The sequence below is a fragment of the Drosophila biarmipes genome, unplaced genomic scaffold (assembly GCF_025231255.1).
Source record: "Drosophila biarmipes strain raj3 unplaced genomic scaffold, RU_DBia_V1.1 ptg000021l, whole genome shotgun sequence".
In the NCBI taxonomy this organism is placed as follows: domain Eukaryota; kingdom Metazoa; phylum Arthropoda; class Insecta; order Diptera; family Drosophilidae; genus Drosophila; species Drosophila biarmipes.
This window is the reverse complement of record NW_026114538.1, coordinates 74,003-94,011: the sequence shown is the minus strand read 5'-3', so window position 1 is coordinate 94,011 and position 20,009 is coordinate 74,003. Positions and strand designations below refer to the sequence as shown.

General features: G+C 33.0%; 3 non-coding genes across 3 annotated transcripts; all 3 read left to right on the top strand.

Annotated features, from left to right (window-relative positions):
* The first annotated feature begins 7,096 nt into the window (after nucleotides 1-7,096).
* LOC127012123 (small subunit ribosomal RNA) lies at nucleotides 7,097-9,091 on the top strand. Its single transcript, XR_007765644.1, has one exon. It is a non-coding gene; the product is annotated as a small subunit ribosomal RNA (ribosomal RNA).
* Nucleotides 9,092-10,294: 1,203 nt separating this feature from the next.
* Nucleotides 10,295-10,473, top strand: LOC122817943 (5.8S ribosomal RNA). The gene has a single exon (XR_006367484.2). It is a non-coding gene; the product is annotated as a 5.8S ribosomal RNA (ribosomal RNA).
* A 402-nt stretch (nucleotides 10,474-10,875) lies between these two features.
* On the top strand, nucleotides 10,876-14,846 carry LOC122817940 (large subunit ribosomal RNA). Its single transcript, XR_006367481.1, has one exon. It is a non-coding gene; the product is annotated as a large subunit ribosomal RNA (ribosomal RNA).
* The last annotated feature ends 5,163 nt before the right edge of the window (nucleotides 14,847-20,009 follow it).

Genomic DNA, 20,009 nt, shown 5'->3' with positions numbered 1-20,009 from the left:
ACCCTTGCATTATATACTCCCTTGTGGGTATATTAGAATGCCGTGGCTGTAATCCCTTCAGTGCGGAACACGTCACGTTAAATAAGTTCGGAGGGATCCGAGACACACCTGTCCCTATCTACTATCTAGCGAAACCACAGCCAAGGGAACGGGCTTGGAATAATTAGCGGGGAAAGAAGACCCTTTTGAGCTTGACTCTAATCTGGCAGTGTAAGGAGACATAAGAGGTGTAGAATAAGTGGGAGATATTAGACCTCGGTTTGGTATCGCCAATGAAATACCACTACTCTTATTGTTTCCTTACTTACTTGATTAAATGGAACGTGTATCATTTCCTAGCCATTATACGGATATATTTATTATATCTTATGGTATTGGGTTTTGATGCAAGCTTCTTGATCAAAGTATCACGAGTTTGTTATATAATCGCAAACAAATTCTTTAATAAAACGGTGCATTTATGTATTTTTGATTTGAAAATTTGGTATAACTCCAATTACTCAGGTATGATCCAATTCAAGGACATTGCCAGGTAGGGAGTTTGACTGGGGCGGTACATCTCTCAAATAATAACGGAGGTGTCCCAAGGCCAGCTCAGTGCGGACAGAAACCACACATAGAGCAAAAGGGCAAATGCTGACTTGATCTCGGTGTTCAGTACACACAGGGACAGCAAAAGCTCGGCCTATCGATCCTTTTGGTTTAAAGAGTTTTTAACAAGAGGTGTCAGAAAAGTTACCATAGGGATAACTGGCTTGTGGCGGCCAAGCGTTCATAGCGACGTCGCTTTTTGATCCTTCGATGTCGGCTCTTCCTATCATTGTGAAGCAAAATTCACCAAGCGTTGGATTGTTCACCCATGCAAGGGAACGTGAGCTGGGTTTAGACCGTCGTGAGACAGGTTAGTTTTACCCTACTAATGACAAAACGTTGTTGCGACAGCATTCCTGCGTAGTACGAGAGGAACCGCAGGTACGGACCAATGGCACAATACTTGTTCGAGCGAACAGTGGTATGACGCTACGTCCGTTGGATTATGCCTGAACGCCTCTAAGGTCGTATCCGTGCTGGACTGCAATGATAAATAAGGGGCAATTTGCATTGTATGGCTTCTAAACCATTTAAAGTTTATAATTTACTTTTTAAACGACAATGGATGTGATGCCAATGTAATTTGTAACATAGTAAATTGGGAGGATCTTTGATCACCTGATGCCGCGCTAGTTACATATAAAAGCATTATTTAATACAATGACAAAGCCTAGAATCAATTGTAAACGACTTTTGTAACAGGCAAGGTGTTGTAAGTGGTTGAGCAGCTGCCATACTGCGATCCACTGAAGCTTATCCTTTGCTTGATGATTCGATAATAAAATTGCATAATTTATTTGTTGTGTTGAACTTCTTATATAAAGTTCAACCAACAATCTATTTGTATGCATTGATTGTTTGCTTGGCTTTGTGGCGAATTTTTAATCCTTTATATATTACATTCCTAAGGTCTAGATTTTCAAGTAAGAGACCAATTTGATTAACATATCAATATAAGTACAACTCGACCATCTAATAATAACAATATGAATCGTCATCTTATTAGTGACGCGAAGATTGGCAAACATATAATATAAAAATATTCCTAAGGTCTAGATTTTCAAGTAAGAGACCAATTTGATTAACATATCAATATAAGTACAACTCGACCATCTAATAATAACAATATGAATCGTCATCTTATTAGTGACGCGAAGATTGGCAAACATATAATATAAAAATATTCCTAAGGTCTAGATTTTCAAGTAAGAGACCAATTTGATTAACATATCAATATAAGTACAACTCGACCATCTAATAATAACAATATGAATCGTCATCTTATTAGTGACGCGAAGATTGGCAAACATATAATATAAAAATATTCCTAAGGTCTAGATTTTCAAGTAAGAGACCAATTTGATTAACATATCAATATAAGTACAACTCGACCATCTAATAATAATATGAATCGTCATCTTATTAGTGACGCGAAGATTGGCAAACATATAATATAAAAATATTCCTAAGGTCTAGATTTTCAAGTAAGAGACCAATTTGATTAACATATCAATATAAGTACAACTCGACCATCTAATAATAATATGAATCGTCATCTTATTAGTGACGCGAAGATTGGCAAACATATAATATAAAAATATTCCTAAGGTCTAGATTTTCAAGTAAGAGACCAATTTGATTAACATATCAATATAAGTACAACTCGACCATCTAATAATAACAATATGAATCGTCATCTTTTTAGTGACGCGAAGATTGGCAAACATATAATATAAAAATATTCCTAAGGTCTAGAATCTTAAGCAATAGACCAATTCAACTAAGAGTTGACATATAAAAATATGTTCCTTTTAATGTTAGCAAAATTTTATCGTCACATACTGTTAGTGACGCGAACGTTTTTTTCTCCATGTTTATATGAATGTTTATTCAAAGGTAGAAAGGCAGGATCGTTATTTTATAAGTGAAGCGATAAAAAAATATTATGCAATAGGACATCTATTTATAAATATTTTTAAGTCTTAGAAATTCAAGTAAAGAGATTCAAGAAATTCATTCAACTTAGAGCGCACATATAATTAAAACTATTCCTGAGGTTTAGAAACCAAATTAAATAAAGAGGACATATAAACGTATGTGGTATTTTGATGGTAGTAAAAATGTATCGCGATATTATTAGTGACGCGACCAATTTTTATACTCTTTGCTCCATGTGCAAATATATCTAGTGTTTAGATAGTCAATTAAAAATGACAATTTTAACTAAAAGACTTAAAAAAGTGTTTGTCAAACTTATAATTTTGTCAATACTATATAAAACGCCAATCATATCCTTATAAAAGTAAATACGGTATATGGTTATAAATACAAAACCATATATAAATAAAAAAATGAAATCGTATGTATATGGCTTATAGGTATAATACCTATAAGGCATAATAATGTATAATATTAGCAAATATACATATAAAAGTGCATAAATTGTATAGATATGGCATAAAGAAGGCATTTATGAGAATAGCTAGTAGAATTTGCCCATACACTACTAGCGAAATGAGATATTTATACCTAGTGAGGGCGGCACTAGTACTATAAATTGTGGCAAAATAAATCTTATGCAAATGCATAGGATTTTGTCAATACCGTACAAAAAACTAAGTAAAACGTATGGATATTGAAAAATAAATGGATTATATTCATAAAATACGAATATTTCTTGCATTCTCTTGTTATACGAGAGAATATCATACGGAGCGGGCAGCCCCTAGTATAGTAAGCAGTCGAATGGGAGACAGCGTGTCCAAAAACACCTATAGGGAGGTGGTCGTTGGCGGACCTCTCCTCGTATTGGTCAAACTTATGATTTTGTCAATACTATATAAAACGCCAATCATATCCATATAAAAGTGAATACAGTATATGGATATGAATAAAAAACCATACATAAATAAAAAAAAATATGTATAAAAAATTATACATATATTTATATTAAGCAATCGTATGGATGTGGCTTATAGGTATAATACCTATAAGGCATAATAATGTATAATATAGCAAATATACATATAAAAGTGCATGAATTGTATAGATATGGCATATAAGTGACATATTTATGAGAATAGCTAGTAGAATTTGCCCATACACTACTAGCGAAATGAGATATTTATACCTAGTGAGGGCGGCACTAGTACTATAAATTGTGGCAAAATAAATCTTATGCAAATGCATAGGATTTTGTCAATACCGTACAAAAAACTAAGTAAAACGTATGGATATTGAAAAATAAATGGATTATATTCATAAAATACGAATATTTCTTGCATTCTCTTGTTATATGAGAGAATATCATACGGAGCGGGTAGCCCCTAGTATAGTAAGCAGTCGAATGGGAGACAGCGTGTCCAAAAACACCTATAGGGAGGTGGTCGTTGGCGGACCTCTCCTCGTATTGGTCAAACTTATGATTTTGTCAATACTATATAAAACGCCAATCATATCCATATAAAAGTGAATACAGTATATGGATATGAATAAAAAACCATACATAAATAAAAAAAAATATGTATAAAAAATTATACATATATTTATATTAAGCAATCGTATGGATGTGGCTTATAGGTATAATACCTATAAGGCATAATAATGTATAATATAGCAAATATACATATAAAAGTGCATGAATTGTATAGATATGGCATATAAGTGACATATTTATGAGAATAGCTAGTAGAATTTGCCCATACACTACTAGCGAAATGAGATATTTATACCTAGTGAGGGCGGCACTAGTACTATAAATTGTGGCAAAATAAATCTTATGCAAATGCATAGGATTTTGTCAATACCGTACAAAAAACTAAGTAAAACGTATGGATATTGAAAAATAAATGGATTATATTCATAAAATACGAATATTTCTTGCATTCTCTTGTTATATGAGAGAATATCATACGGAGCGGGTAGCCCCTAGTATAGTAAGCAGTCGAATGGGAGACAGCGTGTCCAAAAACACCTATAGGGAGGTGGTCGTTGGCGGACCTCTCCTCGTATTGGTCAAACTTATGATTTTGTCAATACTATATAAAACGCCAATCATATCCATATAAAATTGAATACAGTATATGGATATGAATAAAAAACCATACAAAAATAAAAAAAAAATATGTATAAAAAATTATACATATATTTATATTAAGCAATCGTATGGATGTGGCTTATAGGTATAATACCTATAAGGCATAATAATGTATAATATAGCAAATATACATATAAAAGTGCATGAATTGTATAGATATGGCATATAAGTGACATATTTATGAGAATAGCTAGTAGAATTTCCCCATACACTACTAGCGAAATGAGATATTTATACCTAGTGAGGGCGGCACTAGTACTATAAATTGTGGCAAAATAAATCTTATGCAAATGCATAGGATTTTGTCAATACCGTACAAAAAACTAAGTAAAACGTATGGATATTGAAAAATAAATGGATTATATTCATAAAATACGAATATTTCTTGCATTCTCTTGTTATATGAGAGAATATCATACGGAGCGGGTAGCCCCTAGTATAGTAAGCAGTCGAATGGGAGACAGCGTGTCCAAAAACACCTATAGGGAGGTGGTCGTTGGCGGACCTCTCCTCGTATTGGTCAAACTTATGATTTTGTCAATACTATATAAAACGCCAATCATATCCATATAAAAGTGAATACAGTATATGGATATGAATAAAAAACCATACATAAATAAAAAAAAAATATGTATAAAAAATTATACATATATTTATATTAAGCAATCGTATGGATGTGGCTTATAGGTATAATACCTATAAGGCATAATAATGTATAATATAGCAAATATACATATAAAAGTGCATGAATTGTATAGATATGGCATATAAGTGACATATTTATGAGAATAGCTAGTAGAATTTGCCCATACACTACTAGCGAAATGAGATATTTATACCTAGTGAGGGCGGCACTAGTACTATAAATTGTGGCAAAATAAATCTTATGCAAATGCATAGGATTTTGTCAATACCATACATAAACCGTATGGATATTGAGAAGTTAATAGATTACATCTATAATATGAGAAGTATTTTAGTATTCTTATTAAATAAGAGAATACTATAAGGGTGAGTGGCAAAGAGAATTGAATATACCCGAATGGGAGACAGCGTGTCCAAAAACTACTATAGGTGGTGTGGCAAATATGAGGAAGGCAATATATCCATATAATGAAAATAAAAGTGCGTTTTCTTATTATATAAGAGAACACTATATGGGTGAGTGGCAAAGTAAATTGAATATACCCGAATGGGAGACAGCGTGTCCAAAAACTACTATAGGTGGTGTGGCAAATATGAGGAAGGCAATATATCCATATAATGAAAATAAAAGTGCGTTTTCTTATTATATAAGAGAACACTATATGGGTGAGTGGCAAAGTAAATTGAATATACCCGAATGGGAGACAGCGTGTCCAAAAACTACTATAGGTGGTGTGGCAAATATGAGGAAGGCAATATATCCATATAATGAATATAAAAGTGCGTTGTCTTATTATATAAGAGAACACTATATGGGTGAGTGGCAAAGTAAATTGAATATACCCGAATGGGAGACAGCGTGTCCAAAAACTACTATAGGATGGTCAATGGGCCGGCCGTCTGCTATTGACATATGTCAGTAGAGAAGATATTATCCGTCAAATTTGTTTCTTTATTCATTTATTTGAATACGAGACTTGGCTCCGCGGTTAATATTTTAAGCCCAAAGATAATAACGTTGAAACAAAGGCCAAGTTTCTATTGTACATAGAATAACAAATTGTTTCCGAATTTTATCGTTAATTTTAGGAGGTAGGCTAACATGATTTATATTATATGTGTATTATTAAATAATAATAGTACATAAAAGTCTACCAAAGAAATATAAAAATGTAATTATGAATACATTTTCAATATTAATATCAACTTATATTGTTGATAATAAAAAATAGCTATTAAGAGAGTTATTTAAGAAATTATATAATATATAATAAAGAGTATATATATAAATAATATATAAGTATATATTATTTAAGAAATAAATATAGTAGTAATAATTATATATATACACTCGGTTCTATTTTATATATTACCAGAGACTTATATGGATATATATAGATAAATTTTAAATTTATCGTCAAAATACAAATGATTAACTCAATATCTTATATTGGTTAAACAAAAATTGTACATGTGTGGATACAATATATTATGTATGTCGAACAAAAATGATATTTTAGAATGAAATGTGCATATATAAAGAAAATATATGAAAAATAAATATTGTGTTTATAAAGAATATGATTCTTTTTGACATCAATAAAAACTTGTTATTATTAGTGGCGAAACAAGTATAAATTGGAAAACAAACGTATACGAATGCTATATAAAAATGGCCGTATTCGATAGAAATAAAATCTATAACAACATATATATTGCTAATTTCTATTCAAAAAATATGAATGAAATATGAATAAAAACATTATTCTGGTTGATCCTGCCAGTAGTTATATGCTTGTCTCAAAGATTAAGCCATGCATGTCTAAGTACACACGAATTAAAAGTGAAACCGCAAAAGGCTCATTATATCAGTTATGGTTCCTTAGATCGTTAACAGTTACTTGGATAACTGTGGTAATTCTAGAGCTAATACATGCAATTAAAACATGAACCTTATGGAACATGTGCTTTTATTAGGCTAAAACCAAGCGATCGCAAGATCGTTATATTGGTTGAACTCTAGATAACATGCAGATCGTATGGTCTTGTACCGACGACAGATCTTTCAAATGTCTGCCCTATCAACTTTTGATGGTAGTATCTAGGACTACCATGGTTGCAACGGGTAACGGGGAATCAGGGTTCGATTCCGGAGAGGGAGCCTGAGAAACGGCTACCACATCTAAGGAAGGCAGCAGGCGCGTAAATTACCCACTCCCAGCTCGGGGAGGTAGTGACGAAAAATAACAATACAGGACTCATATCCGAGGCCCTGTAATTGGAATGAGTACACTTTAAATCCTTTAACAAGGACCAATTGGAGGGCAAGTCTGGTGCCAGCAGCCGCGGTAATTCCAGCTCCAATAGCGTATATTAAAGTTGTTGCGGTTAAAACGTTCGTAGTTGAACTTGTGCTTCATACGGGTAGTACAACTTACAATTGTGGTTAGTACTATACCTTTATGTATGTAAGCGTATTACCGGTGGAGTTCTTACATGTGCTTAGATACTTGTATTTTTTCATATGTTCCTCCTATTTAAAAACCTGCATTAGTGCTCTTAAACGAGTGTTATTGTGGGCCGGTACAATTACTTTGAACAAATTAGAGTGCTTAAAGCAGGCTTCAAATGCCTGAATATTCTGTGCATGGGATAATGAAATAAGACCTCTGTTCTGCTTTCATTGGTTTTCAGATCAAGAGGTAATGATTAATAGAAGCAGTTTGGGGGCATTAGTATTACGACGCGAGAGGTGAAATTCTTGGACCGTCGTAAGACTAACTTAAGCGAAAGCATTTGCCAAAGATGTTTTCATTAATCAAGAACGAAAGTTAGAGGTTCGAAGGCGATCAGATACCGCCCTAGTTCTAACCATAAACGATGCCAGCTAGCAATTGGGTGTAGCTACTTTTATGGCTCTCTCAGTCGCTTCCCGGGAAACCAAAGCTTTTGGGCTCCGGGGGAAGTATGGTTGCAAAGCTGAAACTTAAAGGAATTGACGGAAGGGCACCACCAGGAGTGGAGCCTGCGGCTTAATTTGACTCAACACGGGAAAACTTACCAGGTCCGAACATAAGTGTGTAAGACAGATTGATAGCTCTTTCTCGAATCTATGGGTGGTGGTGCATGGCCGTTCTTAGTTCGTGGAGTGATTTGTCTGGTTAATTCCGATAACGAACGAGACTCAAATATATTAAATAGATATCTTCAGGATTATGGTGTTGAAGCTTATATAGCCTTCATTCATGGTGGCAGTAAAATGTTTATTGTGTTTGAATGTGTTTATATAAGTGGAGCCGTACCTGTTGGTTTGTCCCATTATAAGGACACTAGCTTCTTAAATGGACAAATTGCGTCTAGCAATAATGAGATTGAGCAATAACAGGTCTGTGATGCCCTTAGATGTCCTGGGCTGCACGCGCGCTACAATGAAAGTATCAACGTGTATTTCCTAGACCGAGAGGTCCGGGTAAACCGCTGAACCACTTTCATGCTTGGGATTGTGAACTGAAACTGTTCACATGAACTTGGAATTCCCAGTAAGTGTGAGTCATTAACTCGCATTGATTACGTCCCTGCCCTTTGTACACACCGCCCGTCGCTACTACCGATTGAATTATTTAGTGAGGTCTCCGGACGTGATCACTGTGACGCCTTGCGTGTTACGGTTGTTTCGCAAAAGTTGACCGAACTTGATTATTTAGAGGAAGTAAAAGTCGTAACAAGGTTTCCGTAGGTGAACCTGCGGAAGGATCATTAATGTTTTAATATCCTTACCGTTAATAAAATATTTGTTTATATTATAATAAATACATTATAGTATTACAAATAAAATATGAATTGCCAAAATGTATATGAGATCTATTATAGATCAAATGAAATTTCGAACAAGCAAATCGAAATAATGCAAATATTAAAATTATATATTGTATTTAATACATATGAGAGAAATTAATAAGCAGCCAAAGCAAACAAATAAAAATTCGAACAAGCAAATCGAATTATTAAAATAATAATATTAAATTATTATTGTATATCCTTACCGTTAATAAAATATTTGTTTATATTATAATAAATACATTATAATAATACAAATAAAATATGAATTGCCAAAATGTATATGAGATCTAATATAGATCAAATAAAATTTCGAACAAGCAAATCGAAATAATGCAAATATTAAAATTATATATTGTATTTAATACATATGAGAGAAATAATAAGCAGCCAAAGCAAACAAATAAAAATTCGAACAAGCAAATCGAATTATTAAAATAATAATATTAAATTATTATTGTATATCCTTACCGTTAATAAAATATTTGTTTATATTATAATAAATACATTATAGTAATACAAATAAAATATGAATTGCCAAAATGTATATGATCTAATATAGATCAAATGAAATTTCGAACAAGCAAATCGAAATAATGCAAATATTAAAATTATATATTGTATTTAATACATATGAGAGAAATAATAAGCAGCCAAAACAAACAAATAAAAATTCGAACAAGCAAATCGAATTATTAAAATAATAATATTAAATTATTATTGTATATAAACACAATTAAAATACTGTGTGTATATGGACCATAATATACACGCGTTGCGATATGTATTGTTCATCTCAGTTATGCGCATACATTGGATAATGCAACAACCTAAAATGTACAATGTTGTACCTGGTTTTATACAGGTTAATGTTTTATATAAATTTCAATTTATATCGCTAAAAAAGTATTAATATATATATATATATATTTATTTACAATAAATGCAATTTAAAAAGAAATACTTTGATATATATTGGTTATATAAAACTAAGACATTTCGCAGCATTCGTTTTAGGTATAAAAATAAATTTATTGAAGGAATTGATATATGCCAGTAAAATGGTGTATTTTTAATTTCTTTCAATAAAAACATATTTGACAAAATTAAGAAACCAATTTATAAAACTCTAAGCGGTGGATCACTCGGCTCATGGGTCGATGAAGAACGCAGCAAACTGTGCGTCATCGTGTGAACTGCAGGACACATGAACATCGACATTTTGAACGCATATCGCAGTCCATGCTGTTATGTACTTTAATTAATTTTATAGTGCTACTTGGACTACATATGGTTGAGGGTTGTAAGACTATGCTAATTAAGTTGCTTATACAAATTTTATAATGAAATTTTATAAGCATATGGTATATTATTGGATAATAATAATTTAATTATTTTATTCATAATATTAAAAAATATATGAAAAACATTATCTCACATTAGTAAATAATTTGAATGTGAAAAACGAAGAGAAATATTTTCTTTTTCAATCAAATGATACTGAGAAATGTCTAGCATAAAAATTTATCTAGAATTGTCTCTTATTAATGATTAGAAAATAGAAAACCGTTGACAATATTATTGTTCTTCGTTGATTCGTTAAATCAAACAAATGCCATTTATATACAGATATTATTAATATAACGAATTTAATAAAATGTTTTATCATTATATATAAAGAATTAATTGCATATAAAAGTTATACACAACCTCAACTCATATGGGACTACCCCCTGAATTTAAGCATATTAATTAGGGGAGGAAAAGAAACTAACAAGGATTTTCTTAGTAGCGGCGAGCGAAAAGAAATCAGTTCAGCACTAAGTCACTTTGTCTATATGGCAAATGTGAGATGCAGTGTATGGAGCGTCAATATTCTAGTATGAGAAATTAACGATTTAAGTCCTTCTTAAATGAGGCCATTTACCCATAGAGGGTGCCAGGCCCGTATAACGTTAATGATTACTAGATGATGTTTCCAAAGAGTCGTGTTGCTTGATAGTGCAGCACTAAGTGGGTGGTAAACTCCATCTAAAACTAAATATAACCATGAGACCGATAGTAAACAAGTACCGTGAGGGAAAGTTGAAAAGAACTCTGAATAGAGAGTTAAACAGTACGTGAAACTGCTTAGAGGTTAAGCCCGATGAACCTGAATATCCGTTATGGAAAATTCATCATTAGAATTGTAATATTTAAACAATATTATGATAATAGTGTGCATTTTTTCCATATAAGGACATTGTAATCTATTAGCATACCAAATTTATCATAAAATATAACTTATAGTTTATTCAAATTAATTTGCTTGCATTTTAACACAGAATAAATGTTATTAATTTGATAAAGTGCTGATAGATTTATATGAATACAGTGCGTTAATTTTTCGGAATTATATAATGGCATAATTATCATTGATTTTTGTGTTTATTATATGCACTTGTAGGATTAACAATGCGAAAGATTCAGGATACCTTCGGGACCCGTCTTGAAACACGGACCAAGGAGTCTAACATATGTGCAAGTTATTGGGATATAAACCTAATAGCGTAATTAACTTGACTAATAATGGGATTAGTTTTTTAACTATTTATAGCTAATTAACACAATCCCGGGGCGTTCTATATAGTTATGTATAATGATATTTATATTATTTATGCCTCTAACTGGAACGTACCTTGAGCATATATGCTGTGACCCGAAAGATGGTGAACTATACTTGATCAGGTTGAAGTCAGGGGAAACCCTGATGGAAGACCGAAACAGTTCTGACGTGCAAATCGATTGTCAGAATTGAGTATAGGGGCGAAAGACCAATCGAACCATCTAGTAGCTGGTTCCTTCCGAAGTTTCCCTCAGGATAGCTGGTGCATTTTAATATTATATAAAATAATCTTATCTGGTAAAGCGAATGATTAGAGGCCTTAGGGTCGAAACGATCTTAACCTATTCTCAAACTTTAAATGGGTAAGAACCTTAACTTTCTTGATATGAAGTTCAAGGTTATGATATAATGTGCCCAGTGGGCCACTTTTGGTAAGCAGAACTGGCGCTGTGGGATGAACCAAACGTAATGTTACGGTGCCCAAATTAACAACTCATGCAGATACCATGAAAGGCGTTGGTTGCTTAAAACAGCAGGACGGTGATCATGGAAGTCGAAATCCGCTAAGGAGTGTGTAACAACTCACCTGCCGAAGCAACTAGCCCTTAAAATGGATGGCGCTTAAGTTGTATACCTATACATTACCGCTAAAGTAGATGATTTATATTACTTGTAATATAAATTTTGAAACTTTAGTGAGTAGGAAGGTACAATGGTATGCGTAGAAGTGTTTGGCGTAAGCCTGCATGGAGCTGCCATTGGTACAGATCTTGGTGGTAGTAGCAAATAATCGAATGAGACCTTGGAGGACTGAAGTGGAGAAGGGTTTCGTGTGAACAGTGGTTGATCACGAGTTAGTCGGTCCTAAGTTCAAGGCGAAAGCCGAAAATTTTCAAGTAAAATACAAATGCCAAACAAATATATATATTATATAAAATCTAGCTAAATTAATATACTTGAATAATTTTGAACGAAAGGGAATACGGTTCCAATTCCGTAACCTGTTGAGTATCCGTTTGTTATTAAATATGGGCCTCGTGCTCATCCTGGCAACAGGAACGACCATAAAGAAGCCGTCGAGAGATATCGGAAGAGTTTTCTTTTCTGTTTTATAGCCGTACTACCATGGAAGTCTTTCGCAGAGAGATATGGTAGATGGGCTAGAAGAGCATGACATATACTGTTGTGTCGATATTTTCTCCTCGGACCTTGAAAATTTATGGTGGGGACACGCAAACTTCTCAACAGGCCGTACCAATATCCGCAGCTGGTCTCCAAGGTGAAGAGTCTCTAGTCGATAGAATAATGTAGGTAAGGGAAGTCGGCAAATTAGATCCGTAACTTCGGGATAAGGATTGGCTCTGAAGATTGAGATAGTCGGGCTTGATTGGGAAACAATAACATGGTTTATGTGCTCGTTCTGGGTAAATAGAGTTTCTAGCATTTATGTTAGTTACTTGTTCCCCGGATAGTTTAGTTACGTAGCCAATTGTGGAACTTTCTTGCTAAAATTTTTAAGAATACTAATTGGGTTAAACCAATTAGTTCTTATTAATTATAACGATTATCAATTAACAATCAATTCAGAACTGGCACGGACTTGGGGAATCCGACTGTCTAATTAAAACAAAGCATTGTGATGGCCCTAGCGGGTGTTGACACAATGTGATTTCTGCCCAGTGCTCTGAATGTCAAAGTGAAGAAATTCAAGTAAGCGCGGGTCAACGGCGGGAGTAACTATGACTCTCTTAAGGTAGCCAAATGCCTCGTCATCTAATTAGTGACGCGCATGAATGGATTAACGAGATTCCTACTGTCCCTATCTACTATCTAGCGAAACCACAGCCAAGGGAACGGGCTTGGAATAATTAGCGGGGAAAGAAGACCCTTTTGAGCTTGACTCTAATCTGGCAGTGTAAGGAGACATAAGAGGTGTAGAATAAGTGGGAGATATTAGACCTCGGTTTGGTATCGCCAATGAAATACCACTACTCTTATTGTTTCCTTACTTACTTGATTAAATGGAACGTGTATCATTTCCTAGCCATTATACGGATATATTTATTATATCTTATGGTATTGGGTTTTGATGCAAGCTTCTTGATCAAAGTATCACGAGTTTGTTATATAATCGCAAACAAATTCTTTAATAAAACGGTGCATTTATGTATTTTTGATTTGAAAATTTGGTATAACTCCAATTACTCAGGTATGATCCAATTCAAGGACATTGCCAGGTAGGGAGTTTGACTGGGGCGGTACATCTCTCAAATAATAACGGAGGTGTCCCAAGGCCAGCTCAGTGCGGACAGAAACCACACATAGAGCAAAAGGGCAAATGCTGACTTGATCTCGGTGTTCAGTACACACAGGGACAGCAAAAGCTCGGCCTATCGATCCTTTTGGTTTAAAGAGTTTTTAACAAGAGGTGTCAGAAAAGTTACCATAGGGATAACTGGCTTGTGGCGGCCAAGCGTTCATAGCGACGTCGCTTTTTGATCCTTCGATGTCGGCTCTTCCTATCATTGTGAAGCAAAATTCACCAAGCGTTGGATTGTTCACCCATGCAAGGGAACGTGAGCTGGGTTTAGACCGTCGTGAGACAGGTTAGTTTTACCCTACTAATGACAAAACGTTGTTGCGACAGCATTCCTGCGTAGTACGAGAGGAACCGCAGGTACGGACCAATGGCACAATACTTGTTCGAGCGAACAGTGGTATGACGCTACGTCCGTTGGATTATGCCTGAACGCCTCTAAGGTCGTATCCGTGCTGGACTGCAATGATAAATAAGGGGCAATTTGCATTGTATGGCTTCTAAACCATTTAAAGTTTATAATTTACTTTTTAAACGACAATGGATGTGATGCCAATGTAATTTGTAACATAGTAAATTGGGAGGATCTTTGATCACCTGATGCCGCGCTAGTTACATATAAAAGCATTATTTAATACAATGACAAAGCCTAGAATCAATTGTAAACGACTTTTGTAACAGGCAAGGTGTTGTAAGTGGTTGAGCAGCTGCCATACTGCGATCCACTGAAGCTTATCCTTTGCTTGATGATTCGATAATAAAATTGCATAATTTATTTGTTGTGTTGAACTTCTTATATAAAGTTCAACCAACAATCTATTTGTATGCATTGATTGTTTGCTTGGCTTTGTGGCGAATTTTTAATCCTTTATATATTACATTCCTAAGGTCTAGATTTTCAAGTAAGAGACCAATTTGATTAACATATCAATATAAGTACAACTCGACCATCTAATAATAACAATATGAATCGTCATCTTATTAGTGACGCGAAGATTGGCAAACATATAATATAAAAATATTCCTAAGGTCTAGATTTTCAAGTAAGAGACCAATTTGATTAACATATCAATATAAGTACAACTCGACCATCTAATAATAACAATATGAATCGTCATCTTATTAGTGACGCGAAGATTGGCAAACATATAATATAAAAATATTCCTAAGGTCTAGATTTTCAAGTAAGAGACCAATTTGATTAACATATCAATATAAGTACAACTCGACCATCTAATAATAACAATATGAATCGTCATCTTATTAGTGACGCGAAGATTGGCAAACATATAATATAAAAATATTCCTAAGGTCTAGATTTTCAAGTAAGAGACCAATTTGATTAACATATCAATATAAGTACAACTCGACCATCTAATAATAATATGAATCGTCATCTTATTAGTGACGCGAAGATTGGCAAACATATAATATAAAAATATTCCTAAGGTCTAGATTTTCAAGTAAGAGACCAATTTGATTAACATATCAATATAAGTACAACTCGACCATCTAATAATAATATGAATCGTCATCTTATTAGTGACGCGAAGATTGGCAAACATATAATATAAAAATATTCCTAAGGTCTAGATTTTCAAGTAAGAGACCAATTTGATTAACATATCAATATAAGTACAACTCGACCATCTAATAATAACAATATGAATCGTCATCTTTTTAGTGACGCGAAGATTGGCAAACATATAATATAAAAATATTCCTAAGGTCTAGAATCTTAAGCAATAGACCAATTCAACTAAGAGTTGACATATAAAAATATGTTCCTTTTAATGTTAGCAAAATTTTATCGTCACATACTGTTAGTGACGCGAACGTTTTTTTCTCCATGTTTATATGAATGTTTATTCAAAGGTAGAAAGGCAGGATCGTTATTTTATAAGTGAAGCGATAAAAAAATATTATGCAATAGGACATCTATTTATAAATATTTTTAAGTCTTAGAAATTCAAGTAAAGAGATTCAAGAAATTCATTCAACTTAGAGCGCACATATAATTAAAACTATTCCTGAGGTTTAGAAACCAAATTAAATAAAGAGGACATATAAACGTATGTGGTATTTTGATGGTAGTAAAAATGTATCGCGATATTATTAGTGACGCGACCAATTTTTATACTCTTTGCTCCATGTGCAAATATATCTAGTGTTTAGATAGTCAATTAAAAATGACAATTTTAACTAAAAGACTTAAAAAAGTGTTTGTCAAACTTATAATTTTGTCAATACTATATAAAACGCCAATCATATCCTTATAAAAGTAAATACGGTATATGGTTATAAATACAAAACCATATATAAATAAAAAAATGAAATCGTATGTATATGGCTTATAGGTATAATACCTATAAGGCATAATAATGTATAATATTAGCAAATATACATATAAAAGTGCATAAATTGTATAGATATGGCATAAAGAAGGCATTTATGAGAATAGCTAGTAGAATTTGCCCATACACTACTAGCGAAATGAGATATTTATACCTAGTGAGGGCGGCACTAGTACTATAAATTGTGGCAAAATAAATCTTATGCAAATGCATAGGATTTTGTCAATACCGTACAAAAAACTAAGTAAAACGTATGGATATTGAAAAATAAATGGATTATATTCATAAAATACGAATATTTCTTGCATTCTCTTGTTATACGAGAGAATATCATACGGAGCGGGCAGCCCCTAGTATAGTAAGCAGTCGAATGGGAGACAGCGTGTCCAAAAACACCTATAGGGAGGTGGTCGTTGGCGGACCTCTCCTCGTATTGGTCAAACTTATGATTTTGTCAATACTATATAAAACGCCAATCATATCCATATAAAAGTGAATACAGTATATGGATATGAATAAAAAACCATACATAAATAAAAAAAAATATGTATAAAAAATTATACATATATTTATATTAAGCAATCGTATGGATGTGGCTTATAGGTATAATACCTATAAGGCATAATAATGTATAATATAGCAAATATACATATAAAAGTGCATGAATTGTATAGATATGGCATATAAGTGACATATTTATGAGAATAGCTAGTAGAATTTGCCCATACACTACTAGCGAAATGAGATATTTATACCTAGTGAGGGCGGCACTAGTACTATAAATTGTGGCAAAATAAATCTTATGCAAATGCATAGGATTTTGTCAATACCGTACAAAAAACTAAGTAAAACGTATGGATATTGAAAAATAAATGGATTATATTCATAAAATACGAATATTTCTTGCATTCTCTTGTTATATGAGAGAATATCATACGGAGCGGGTAGCCCCTAGTATAGTAAGCAGTCGAATGGGAGACAGCGTGTCCAAAAACACCTATAGGGAGGTGGTCGTTGGCGGACCTCTCCTCGTATTGGTCAAACTTATGATTTTGTCAATACTATATAAAACGCCAATCATATCCATATAAAAGTGAATACAGTATATGGATATGAATAAAAAACCATACATAAATAAAAAAAAATATGTATAAAAAATTATACATATATTTATATTAAGCAATCGTATGGATGTGGCTTATAGGTATAATACCTATAAGGCATAATAATGTATAATATAGCAAATATACATATAAAAGTGCATGAATTGTATAGATATGGCATATAAGTGACATATTTATGAGAATAGCTAGTAGAATTTGCCCATACACTACTAGCGAAATGAGATATTTATACCTAGTGAGGGCGGCACTAGTACTATAAATTGTGGCAAAATAAATCTTATGCAAATGCATAGGATTTTGTCAATACCGTACAAAAAACTAAGTAAAACGTATGGATATTGAAAAATAAATGGATTATATTCATAAAATACGAATATTTCTTGCATTCTCTTGTTATATGAGAGAATATCATACGGAGCGGGTAGCCCCTAGTATAGTAAGCAGTCGAATGGGAGACAGCGTGTCCAAAAACACCTATAGGGAGGTGGTCGTTGGCGGACCTCTCCTCGTATTGGTCAAACTTATGATTTTGTCAATACTATATAAAACGCCAATCATATCCATATAAAATTGAATACAGTATATGGATATGAATAAAAAACCATACAAAAATAAAAAAAAAATATGTATAAAAAATTATACATATATTTATATTAAGCAATCGTATGGATGTGGCTTATAGGTATAATACCTATAAGGCATAATAATGTATAATATAGCAAATATACATATAAAAGTGCATGAATTGTATAGATATGGCATATAAGTGACATATTTATGAGAATAGCTAGTAGAATTTGCCCATACACTACTAGCGAAATGAGATATTTATACCTAGTGAGGGCGGCACTAGTACTATAAATTGTGGCAAAATAAATCTTATGCAAATGCATAGGATTTTGTCAATACCGTACAAAAAACTAAGTAAAACGTATGGATATTGAAAAATAAATGGATTATATTCATAAAATACGAATATTTCTTGCATTCTCTTGTTATATGAGAGAATATCATACGGAGCGGGTAGCCCCTAGTATAGTAAGCAGTCGAATGGGAGACAGCGTGTCCAAAAACACCTATAGGGAGGTGGTCGTTGGCGGACCTCTCCTCGTATTGGTCAAACTTATGATTTTGTCAATACTATATAAAACGCCAATCATATCCATATAAAAGTGAATACAGTATATGGATATGAATAAAAAACCATACATAAATAAAAAAAAAATATGTATAAAAAATTATACATATATTTATATTAAGCAATCGTATGGATGTGGCTTATAGGTATAATACCTATAAGGCATAATAATGTATAATATAGCAAATATACATATAAAAGTGCATGAATTGTATAGATATGGCATATAAGTGACATATTTATGAGAATAGCTAGTAGAATTTGCCCATACACTACTAGCGAAATGAGATATTTATACCTAGTGAGGGCGGCACTAGTACTATAAATTGTGGCAAAATAAATCTTATGCAAATGCATAGGATTTTGTCAATACCATACATAAACCGTATGGATATTGAGAAGTTAATAGATTACATCTATAATATGAGAAGTATTTTAGTATTCTTATTAAATAAGAGAATACTATAAGGGTGAGTGGCAAAGAGAATTGAATATACCCGAATGGGAGACAGCGTGTCCAAAAACTACTATAGGTGGTGTGGCAAATATGAGGAAGGCAATATATCCATATAATGAAAATAAAAGTGCGTTTTCTTATTATATAAGAGAACACTATATGGGTGAGTGGCAAAGTAAATTGAATATACCCGAATGGGAGACAGCGTGTCCAAAAACTACTATAGGTGGTGTGGCAAATATGAGGAAGGCAATATATCCATATAATGAAAATAAAAGTGCGTTTTCTTATTATATAAGAGAACACTATATGGGTGAGTGGCAAAGTAAATTGAATATACCCGAATGGGAGACAGCGTGTCCAAAAACTACTATAGGTGGTGTGGCAAATATGAGGAAGGCAATATATCCATATAATGAATATAAAAGTGCGTTGTCTTATTATATAAGAGAACACTATATGGGTGAGTGGCAAAGTAAATTGAATATACCCGAATGGGAGACAGCGTGTCCAAAAACTACTATAGGATGGTCAATGGGCCGGCCGTCTGCTATTGACATATGTCAGTAGAGAAGATATTATCCGTCAAATTTGTTTCTTTATTCATTTATTTGAATACGAGACTTGGCTCCGCGGTTAATATTTTAAGCCCAAAGATAATAACGTTGAAACAAAGGCCAAGTTTCTATTGTACATAGAATAACAAATTGTTTCCGAATTTTATCGTTAATTTTAGGAGGTAGGCTAACATGATTTATATTATATGTGTATTATTAAATAATAATAGTACATAAAAGTCTACCAAAGAAATATAAAAATGTAATTATGAATACATTTTCAATATT